Consider the following 10638-nt stretch of genomic DNA (forward strand, 5'->3'; position numbering starts at 1 on the left):
GTTTAATGCTCATATCAGTGAGGCTGCCTGGGTGAAAATGGGGATATGTCTGGGTTCAGCTGTGAACTCGGACAACCCATTTATGGCAGTGCTGGAAAATAATGGTGGCCACACAAAATATTGACACTTTGGGCACAATTTGGCCATGATCACTTAGGGGTGTACTCACTTTTGTTGCCAGCGGTTTAGACATTGGTGGCTGTGTGTTAAGTTATTTTAAGGGCCCACCAAATTTACACTGTTATACAAGCTGTACACTTACTACTTTACATTGTACCAAAGTGTCATATGTTCAGTATTGTCCCATGAAAAGATATAATAAAATATGTACAAAAATGTGAGGGGTGTACTCATTTTTCTAGAAAATGTAGTATTCCTCTCTGAAAATGATTGTAATTACATGTTTTGTTATAAACATGTTTATTTCCTTTGTGTGGATAAAAACAGAAAAAACAAAAACAAAAATGATATAATTTCACACAAAACTACAAAAATCGGCCTTACAAATTTACTGGCACCCTCAACTTAATATTTGGTTGCACACCCTTTGGAAGAAATAACTGAAGTCAATCGCCTCCTTTAACCATCAAAAAGCTTCTTACACCTCTCGACTGGAATTACAAAACATGTGTAATTGCAATTATTTTCTGACAGAAATACTTCATTTACTGGAAACAATTTTAGGGGTGCCAACAGTTGCGGCCATGACTGTATATACCCATTGAAGTTTTTTACATACTTCAAACAGAAGACATCTTTAACCTGCCAGTTGTATCAGTAATAAACCAAACACACGTTTCCCTCTGCCCCAATACAAAAAAGTATATATATTCTCGTACTTTTATGTATTGTACTATACACTTAAGTCCTGCCACTAGATGCCACTGTACTAGCATAGTCTAGGAAAAGAGTTGCAGCGCAGGAAGTTAGTAAGTGTATGGTTGAGACCACATTAAGCGCCTGAGGAGTCTGCATAGCTCATGATAGCAGACTGTAGACCCCAGAGAGCTGGCTCAAAAAGGCAAATCACAACCTGGCAAGTGTTTGCCAAGTGAGCCTATGGAATGCAATGAATCCTGCTGTGAGACTGGGTAAAAGTCTGTGCCCAAATAACCACCAAGAAGTAACTGTGAAATGAGAGGTGCTGAAGTGGGTCTGAGAGTGTGACCCTGAAACAAGTATAGCCCTGAGAACCTAAAAACCTGTGTGCTTGAAAAAAAAATCGCCACCCTTCTTTTTTTGGATTAAAGGAGTTCATCCGGGAATTAAAAAATGAAAATATCTAAATATTACTTTATTATAAATATATTCCTAAATATCTTTCATTAGTTATAATGGCTCATTTTGTCTGGGGAGCAATCATTAGGAGAAATAAAATGGCTACCGTCCTATTAGTACACACAAAACCTGTCCTAATCACACAGGACACAGCCACATCCCCACATCCTCGCTGCACTCATGTCTCCTCATGAACTCCATTCCTACAGAGATTCAGCTGAAGATCATATTAAACTGTATTCAGGATCATGATTCCTGACAAGCAGAGCAGAGAAAATGAGGCAGCTTTTTACCTCAGTGCTCTGAAGTATCTTGTCCTCCTGTGTGATTAGGACAGGTTTGTATGTACTAATAGGACGGCAGCCATTTTATTTCTCCTAATGATTGCTCCCCAGAGAAAACAAGCCATTATAACTAACGAAAGGTATTTGGGAATTTATTTATAAGAAAGTAATATTTACGTATTTTCACTTTCCTAATTCCTGGAGAACCCCTTTAAAGAGAGACTGAGAGTGTTATCCATAGAGTCTTTGAGTGTTTCCACAACTCACAAGCACCTACAAGTAAGGCTCCATTCACACGTCCGCAAATGGGTCCGCATCCGTTCTGCAATTTTGCGGAATGGGTGCAGACCCATTTATTCTCTATGGGGACGGAATGGATGCGGACAGCACACAGTGTGCTGTCCGCATCCGCATTTGCGGTCCGCAGCTCCGCAAAAGATAGAACATGTCCTAATTTTGTCCGCAGCTGCGGACAAGAATAGGAATTTCTATAGGGGTGCTGGGCGGGTGTGTTGCAGATCCGCAATTTGCAGGTCCGCAACACACCACGGACATGTGAATGGAGCCTTAAAGGGAACCTGTTACCGGGATTTTGTGTATAGAGCTGAGGCCATGGGTTGCTAGATGGCCGCTAGCACATCCGCAATACCCAGTCCCCATAGCTCTGTGTGCTTTTATTGTGTCAAAAAAACGATTTGATACATATGCAAATTAACCTGAGATGAGTCCTGTCCCTGAATCATCTCACGTACAGGACTCATCTCAGGTTAATTTGCATATGTATCAAATACGTTTTTTTACATAATAAAAGCACACACAGCTATGGGGACTGGGTATTGCGTATATGTGCTAGCGGCCATCAAGCAACTCATGTCCTCAGCTCTATACACAAAATCCCGGTGACAGGTTCCCTATAAGTTACAAGTACTGGACTGAAAATAGTTCTGATTACTAAGCTGCTGGATTTATGTAGCTGTTAAAGGCCCCTGTTAACCCTAAAGAGTGCTCATTCTCTCAAGTAAAGTAGCAGCTAGCCAATGTTCAGACCTATGTCACGTACCCTCTGCAGAGCTGGAGCAATTGGCACCCAATGTACCCAGTTGCTGGGGAACAGACTCTGGACAGCCCCATTCACTTGAAAGCAGGGCTGGATTCCCATGTTGTACTTGGAGCCAAACTAGTAAAAAGTGTGGCCAAGACAAGTAGACGGGGTCAGCAAACTGTTAGGCATGGTCATAATGCTGGCTTGTGGTTCCAATCCAAACAATCAGCCTTTTCACAAGGCAGGTCTACGTCAGCAAGGTATTGCACTGGTAGACATGGCCAAGGCAACAGAACTGTAGGTGATTCAAATACACCAGTAGGTCAGCACACTGGTAGATGAATAAGTGACATGATAACTTTACTTTATGGATCAGTATGATTACAGCAATATTAAATATACATAGTTTTATAATATAATTTATAATGAAAAATAAAAACCCTTTAAAAAAAAGAAAATGTTTTTGCATAGCCATATGCCAGGACCCATTACTTTTTAGTTTCATTTCTCTGAACATGTGTGTGGGCTTAATTTTTGCGGGATAAAGTTTAGTTTTCATTGGTATCATTTTGGGGGACATGGTATTTTCGCTTTTTATTCAGTATTTTTTGTGGCGGATAAGAATAAACAGCAAATCTGGTAGTGTTTTTTGTCAAGGGAACTTTGATCGCTCATGTAATAAACTGTATTACTTATGTAGTGCAGTGTATTGTGCTGTCAATAGGACATTGGCTATCTATCTATTTATCTACTGGTATCTATCTAATCTATCTAAAGAAATTCTCCAGAACTCTCATTGTAGTTAAAAAGTGTTGTACTTTTATTCACCATACATTGGGATGTTTCAGTCCTCTTACTGGGACTATTCTCCAGCAAGTTTCTTGATAATAGTCCCAGTAGGTCATTAATATAAAAAAGTGGACAAATCCTTTAAAAAGTAATCTCCCAAGAAAAATGGATACCGGCATCCTTTTATGAAGTTATTGTTTTTATCCCTTTTCTTCAAGAGATTAATCTTTAAGCATTTTTCTTTACCATTGATTTTCCATTATTTTTTGTTTTATATGTGGCTTTGTCAGTGAAGAAGACCGCTGTATTGCTATTGCCATCACTTGTCCCCAAACAGAATCATTGCTTGATGGCAGCAGAGTGTGTTTAGACAGCACAATCTGCTGCTGGAAAATGATGTTTTAGGTGACTGCACAAGTCTTTCGCACATTTATCAGGTAATCGGCAGCACATTCACACCGGCAGATAATCGCTAACGACCATTTATACGAATGCTTGTTAGTGATTATCTGTCCGATATTTGGTCAGTGTAAAGGGACCGACCTTACCCCATTCACTACCGATATTTGCAAATTTGACATGTGTCACTTTATGTGGTAATAACTTTTAAATGTTTTTACTTATCCAGGCCATTCTTAGAATGTTTTCTCATCACATATTGTACTTCATGATAGTGGTAAAATTTTTACTTAAATTTAATTTTTTATTTATAAAAAAAATACCAAATTTACCCAAAAATTAGAAAAATTTCCAAATTTTAATTTCTCTACTTTTATAATAGATAGTAATAACTCTAAATATAGTTATTACTTTGCATTCCCCATATGTCTACTTCATGTTTGGATAATTTTGAAAATTACATTTTATTTTTTTGGGATGTTAGACGGCTTAGAAGTTTAGAAGCAAATCTTAAAATTTTTAAGAACATTTCCAAACCCCAATTTTTTCAAGACCAGTTCAGTTATGAAGTCACTTTCTGGGGCTTACATATTAGAAACTACCCATAAATCACCCCATTTTAGAAACTACACCCCTCAAGCTATTCAAAACTGATTTTACAAACTTTGTTAACCCTTTAGGTGCCACACGAGAATTAAATGAAAATGGGAATGAAATTAGAAAATGTAACTTTTTTAGCAGAATTTAAATTTTAATCAATTTTTTCTGTAACACATCAAGAGTTAACAGCCAAACAAAACTCAAAATCTATTACCCTGAATCTGGAGTTTACAGAAACACCCCATGTGTGCTAAGAAACTGATGTATGGGCGCACAGCATGCTTCAGAGTGGAAGGAGCACCAAATGGCTTTTGGGGAGCAGATTTAGCTGGAATGGTAATTGGGAGCTATGTCACATATTAAGACACCCTGAGGTGGCCCTACAGTAAAAACTTCCAAAAAGTGACCCCATTCCGGAAACTACACCCCTCAAGGAATATTTCTAGGTGTGTAGTGAGCACTTTCACGAATCAGGCGTTTCACAGAATTAGGAAAAGCTTGGCTGTGAAAATGAAAAATTACAATTGTTTCTAGAAAAAGTTGCTTTACACCCACATTTTTCACTTTCACAAGGAGTAACAGGACAAAATGCACCCACATTTTGTTCCCCATTTCCCCCAAATACGCCAACACCCCATATGTGCTAAAAAAATTATGTATGGGCGCACAGCAGGCTTCAGAGTGGAAGGAGCACCATATGGCATTAGGAGAGAGGATTTAGCTGGAATGGTAATTGGGAGCTATGTCGCATGTGAAGACACCCTGAGGTGGCCCTACAGTGCAAACCCCCAAAAAGTGACCACATTCTGGAAACTACACCCCTCAAGGAATATTTTAAGGTGTGTAGTGAGCACTTTGACCCATCTGGCATTTCACAGAATTAGGAAAGGCTTGGCTGTGAAAATGAAAAAAAAAAAAATTTCCAGAAAAAGTTGCTTTACACCCAAATTTTTCACTTTCACAAGGGGTAACAGGACAAAATTCACCCCACCTTTTGTTTCCCATTTCCCCCCCGACTATGCCAACACCCCATATGTGCTCAAAAAATAATGTATGGGCGCATAGCAGGCTTCTGAGTGGAAGGAGCATCATATGGCGTTAGGAGAGAAGATTTAGCTGGAATGGTAATTGGGAGCTATGTCGCATATGAAGACACCCTGTGGTTACACTACAGTGGAAACCCCCAAAAACTGACCACATTCCGGAAACTACACCCCTCAAGGAATAATTCAAGGTGAGTAGTGAGCACTTTGACCCATCTGGCGTTTCACAGAATTAGGAAACGCTTGGCTGCGAAAATGAAAAATTCTATTTTTTTCCATAAAAAGTTGCTTTACACCCACATTTTTTTTAACTTTCACAAGGAGTAACAGAACAAAATGCACCCCACATTTTGTTCCTCATTTCCCCCCGAATATGTCAACACCCCATATGTGCTCAAAAAATGATGTATGGGCGCACAGCAGGCTTCAGAGTGGAAGGAGCACCATATGGCGTTAGGAGAGAGGATTTAGCTGAAATGGTAATTGGGAGCTATGTCGCATGTGAAGACATCCTGAGGTGGCCCTACAGTGGAAGCCCCCAAAAAGTGACCCCATTTCGGAAACTACAGCCCTCAAGGAATATTTCAAGGTGTGTAGTGAGCACTTTGACCCATCAGGCGTTTCACAGAATTAGGAAAGGCTTGGCTGTGAAAATGAAAAATGTAATTTTTTTTCTAGAAAAAAGTTGCTTTACAACCATATTTTTCACTTTCACAAGGGGTAACAGGACAAAATGCACCCCACATTTTGTTCCCCATAGCCCCCTAAATATGCCAACACCCTATATATGCTCAAAAAATTATGTATGGGCGCACAACAGGGCTCTAGAGTCAAACAGCTAAATATGGATTTTGCTGACCTGAATTGGCAGACATTTATTTTAGGTGCTATGTCGCATTAAATACATTTCCTGAGGTCCCCAGAAATAAATAACCCCAAGAAGTGACCCTATTTCGGGAAGAGCACCCCTGTACGAACATTTTAAGTGGTAGAAAGGGTACTTCTCAGCAAACAGGTGACTCACATAAGTCTCCCTCTAGAGAAAGAATTTCAAAGCACACATTTGTAAAAATAAAAAATTACTAGCAGACCCAAAATTTTCACATTCACAAGGGGTTAAAGAAGAAAATGCACCCCAGTATGTGTTCCCCATTTTCTACCTATTCAGGAAACACCCCATATGTGCTTGTAACCTGCTGTTTTGCAGGCCTGAATAAACAGACATGGATTTTAGGTGCCATGTCACATGTTAAAAAATTCCTGAGGTCCCCAGAAATTAAAAAAAATGTTTTGGAAAAAGCACCCCCCCGTACGAACATTTTAAGGGGTTGAAAGGGCACTTTTTTTTGTGAAAAGTGGATATGTAAGCTCTGTGGACAAAATCAGTTATGAGGTGGTAAAATTACAGGATACATCAAGGATGAAATTATTCCATGGATGAGTGATAGATTCTGAAACAATCCTTGATGCACAGGCCAGGTTTTTCAGGGCAGGTTTCGCAATGGTGAATGGTGTCTTTCCTTATCCCCCTTTTGAAACACACCCTGCATCTTTTTTAGGTCCTTTCCTTTCTCGCAGTTTGGGGGACTTCACCAGGAAAATGTTGCCCTGGTACAACTCGGGCACCGTAACTTGCATAAGTACTGGGGCCCTCGATTGCTTGGCTAGAAAAAATTAGGGCCTTTATCACCACCTCTTGAAACTGTAGGAATGTTCTTGGATGGCCTCTAGATTCAAAAAGCACAAACGCATTGTACAGCGCCATCTGTACGAGGGGCACGGCCAGCTTTTTGTACCACACTTTTATTTTTAATGGGCACTGTAGGGCTTTAGAACTTGATCTGAAAGATCCACCCCCCCCCCCCTCCCATGTGTTTATTGTAGTCCAGGATGCAGTCTGGCTTGGGGACAGTGGTTGTGGTACCTCGTACAGCTGTAGGGGAGCTGGTGTTAGTGTGAATGGTGGTCAGTAAAAGGACATCCCTCTTGTCCTTGTACTTAACCACCAACATGTTCTCATTGTTCTCATGTTCTCACGGCTTTCTCCTTTTCTTAGTGGTTGCCCTACAAGGGATCTAGAGAGGCCTCTCTGATTTTTGCGTACTGTGCCGCATGCCACAGTACCTCTGGAAGCTAGAGACTGGAGCAGTGGTAGACTAATGTAGTAATTATCCACATAGAGATGGTAACCCTTATCCAGCAGTGGGTGCAGTAAGTCCCACACTATCTTCCCACTAACTCCTAGGACGGGGGGGCATTTTGGGGGTTCAATCCGGGTGTCCCTCCCTTTGTAAACCCGGAACTTGTAAGTGTACCCAGAGCTACTCTCACAGATTTTCTACATTTTTATGCCATACCTTTCCTGCTTGCTGCGCATGTACTGGCGGAATCTTATCCTCCCTTCGAAAAGTAATAGGGATTTGCCTACGCACTTTTTTCTGGGGTGTACACTTCTGAAAACTTTGCATTGAAGTGTTCAAGGACGGGCCTAATTTTGTACAGATGGTCAAATGGGCACTGTGCATTATCGTTGTAATGCAAAAATTTCAGGATTGCTTGGAAACGATTAGGGGCCATGGCACTACTGTTAAATTGGAGTGTGGTACAAGACATCCACACTCCAATACTGACTAATTTTTGGTTTTTTAACAACGCCCATATACAGCAAGAGCCCCCAAAAGGTCATAATCTCTGCTGCATTTATTGGGGTCCAACCAAGGGGTCTAGCATAGAGCGATGTGGGGTTCTGGGAAATAAATTGCTGGGCGTATAAATTTGTTTGGATTACCATCAAATGTATTAAATCTTCAGAGAAAAAGATTTGGGGCTGATAATAGTCAGGGGGTGGAGTCCAAATGGTGTCACTCTGGGGGGCTGTCTCCACTGCTACCCTGGGGCGCCTTCTAGAGGGTCCCTCATCACCGGATGATGATGATGAGGGGGTAGAGGAGTAGAGGAAAGTGCCATCCTCTTCTCACTCACTGGCCGACTCAGTATTAGAGGCAAGCATGGTGTATGCCTCTTCAGCTGAGTAAACTCGTTAGGACGGACGGGCCATTTTTATTTTATTGGGGTGTAATGTGTGAAATGTGTAAAACTTTATTTAGTGTGGGGTGTGTATGAGGTGCTTTCACACGTGAAGGGGCTAGTAATAAATTGGAAAATAAATTTAGGAGAAAAATATTTTATTTTCTGCACAAAAAAAGTCTCTTCTACACAAAAAAAGTCTCTTCTGCATCAAAAACAAAAAGAAAGTGGTGAAAACTGAGCAGACGCGATCAGTAATGGACACTACTGATCGGTGCTAATGTGCAGATGTAAATGAGCACACTAGTTATCAGTGGTCTGCAGCACGCACGCACACAGATCGTGTGTGCGTGCAAAAACTGTAGTATAAAAATTAAAAAGTGAACACTGGCTAAAAATTGAACTTATATCTATATATATATATAGAAATATAGAGCTCTATATATATTTATATACACCCCTTACTACAGTTTCTTCTTTTTTACGAAAAAAAAAAAAGGAAAAATTGGCAAAAAATGAAAACAGATGTGGAATTTTTTTTATAAAACTCAAAAAATAATCCCCAGGTGCTGATCAGGGAAGTATGCACTGAACAGCACTTGGCAGTCACAGCTCACATGCAGAAAAAGTTGCGCAGAGCTTGTAAATTGTAAAAAAAAGAATAAAAAAACCCAAAAAAACCTCACGGTCCAAATGGCATCCGTAAAAAAAGTACGGGGAAGGGGGGTGGTTTAGGGATCTAGAACTACTGCAAATTGAAAAAAAAAATCACTGCAGCAGTTCCAGATGTTCTTCCTCTTTTCTTCTTTTTTCTTCTTTACAGGAACAGTTGAAGTCGCAGTGGTGGTGCACCACAAATCCCAGCAAGCCAATCAGCAGCACAGAGGGGCACAGAACCTCTCTGCATGCAGTCACCAGCTAGAATGGCTGCATGCAGGGAAGTTCAGCCCTTTCCTGTGCAGCTGTAGAGCTGCCATTGGCTGGAGCGTTGTTCCCGCCAATAGCAGCGCTGGCAGTGGACGCCAAACACTGGTGTCCCGTGCCTGACCCAGGGGGGACAGGTGCTGACAAGTTCAGCACCAGTCACCCCTGTACAAATCCTATTCCACCCCCCCTGTAGCTTCCTGGATGAATGAAAAATCATCTGGAGCTGCGATTGGCCAGTCTGCAGAAATCGGCCAATCGCAGCGAAAATTGCAGGGGGGCGGGAAAACCTCCCTGTACCCCTAGGGAAGATGGCTGCCTGCCGTCCTGAGCAGCCATCCTCACCCGGTCACCGAGCGATTTCACTCAGGGACCGGGTGAACACCGCGCTGTAGCTCTACTGAGCTGGTATTTTGTACCTAGTTCCCAGCGCCGTACAGCTACGGCACTGGCAGCGAACGGTTTAAATTGGAAACAACAGATCAATGGAAACAACAGAGTAAAAATGAAGAAGGTCACGGCACTCCAGAAGCAAATTCAATGTGTTTTAATCCACCAAATATTCAGCAGCAACGTTTCGACAACAGTCTTTATCAAGCTACATAAAGACTATGTAGCTTGATAAAGACTGTTGTCGAAACGTTGCTGCTGAATATTTGGTGGATTAAAACACAATGAATTTGCTTCTGGAGTGCCGTGACCTTCTTCATTTTTGCTGGTACATTGGGGGTCTCTGAGGCCGAGACCTGACGCCACGAGCACCGCCGCAAAGTCGCTTGAGTGTATTCAAGTAAGTGGTGCTGTCCTACCTTACATTTTTGTGTGGAAACAACAGAGTGCCACAAATGGTTTAACCCCTTAACGACCCAGGACAAGTATGTTCGTCCTAAATCGCCGGCACTTAGCGCTAGAGGACGAGCGTTCTCGTCCTGCAGTCGTTCTTCCCCCCGCGTGCGGTCCCGCAATCAGCGGCAGAGATCCGGCTGTTACTGACAGCCGGATCCCTGCTGCATCCACCAGCATCGGCGATAACGCCGATGCCGGTGGATTAACCCCTCATATGCCGCGGTTAGCGCTGACTCCGGCATATGGGAGGTTTGCGCTCCCTCAGCTCATTCATTGGGTCCCCGCGCTGCTGTGGCGGGGACTCAATGGTTGCCATGGCAGCCCTAAGCCATTCCAAGGCTTGGGGCCTGGCATGTACGGAAGCCTCAGAGGCGCAGCCCCCAGGCTGGGTCTCCTAGGCAACTGT

This window comes from Bufo bufo, chromosome 3 (genome assembly GCF_905171765.1).
Source record: "Bufo bufo chromosome 3, aBufBuf1.1, whole genome shotgun sequence".
Taxonomy (NCBI): Eukaryota; Metazoa; Chordata; class Amphibia; order Anura; family Bufonidae; genus Bufo; species Bufo bufo.